This window comes from Trachymyrmex cornetzi, unplaced genomic scaffold, assembly GCF_001594075.2.
Source record: "Trachymyrmex cornetzi isolate Tcor2-1 unplaced genomic scaffold, Tcor1.1 scaffold1462, whole genome shotgun sequence".
NCBI lineage: Eukaryota > Metazoa > Arthropoda > Insecta > Hymenoptera > Formicidae > Trachymyrmex > Trachymyrmex cornetzi.
In genome coordinates this window covers 361544-362571 of record NW_017296051.1, presented here as the reverse complement: position 1 = coordinate 362571, position 1028 = coordinate 361544, and positions in this window count along the sequence as shown.

Below are 1028 nucleotides of genomic sequence, written 5' to 3'. Positions count from 1 at the left end.
GACGTTTGTCGATCCGGAATTTATGAAAGCATCGATAATGGCGAAAGAGGAAGCCAATCGTTGAAAACCCCCGTTGTTTCTACACGGCGAAATATTCCGGACGAGGAGTATTCTGCTACCGTTTAACAACATTGAGAAGAATGATCTGGTTGGATTAAATAGTAATTCTGGTGGAAAATGGGTAAATCAGAATTTTCTGGTTAAATTTACTACAATTCTAGTTGAGATAACTAAATTCTGATTGATATAATTGTTCTAGTAAAAATAAGAATTCTAGTAGATTTTACCAGAAATATTGTATCAACCAGAATTCCGGTTATCTCAATTAGAATTCTAATAAATTTAACCAGAAATTTTTGATTCGTCCATTTTCAACCAGAAATTTTTTTCAGTGTAAAATTTTATGGGTTTTTTCGGTTCTTTTTTCAGTTCTTAATTTTTAATCTTTATCCTTGTTCTTAATCTTCGTTCTGACCGTTCCTTTGTTCAAATCACCAATATTCAATCCAGTATTACCATTACCATCTCTCTTAATAACCAGAATGTAAATACCTCCAACACCTCATATAATGTAAGAAATCTGGCGGAATTGCGAGACATATTTAACGTAAACTTTTTTTAAGATACTAGCATTTCTTTTATTTAGATCTTCCTCATCAACATATTGCAAGAATTTATTCTAAGTCGCGAAAAATTCAAGAATACATATACAGGGTGGTCCGTTTTAATCTATCGATGCGAATATCTCGGAAAGTACGCATCTGATTGAAAAGTTGTAAAGGGAAAATTTGTTTGTTTAGATGGGGGACATCCAATGACACCGAACTCGGCCCCCGGGGGTGGGGCGGGGGTCAAAATTGAAATTTTAAATTGGTACCCTAATTTTTTATTGCAGATTATGATTCTGCGTCGAAAAATATGGAAGTTTTGTTTGGAACATTTTTTTAGACTCGTGACAGATGTCGCTGTAATCGACAAAATTGAAAATGCGTACAAAAATCGTTACCGAATTGTTCCTAAAAAAATGT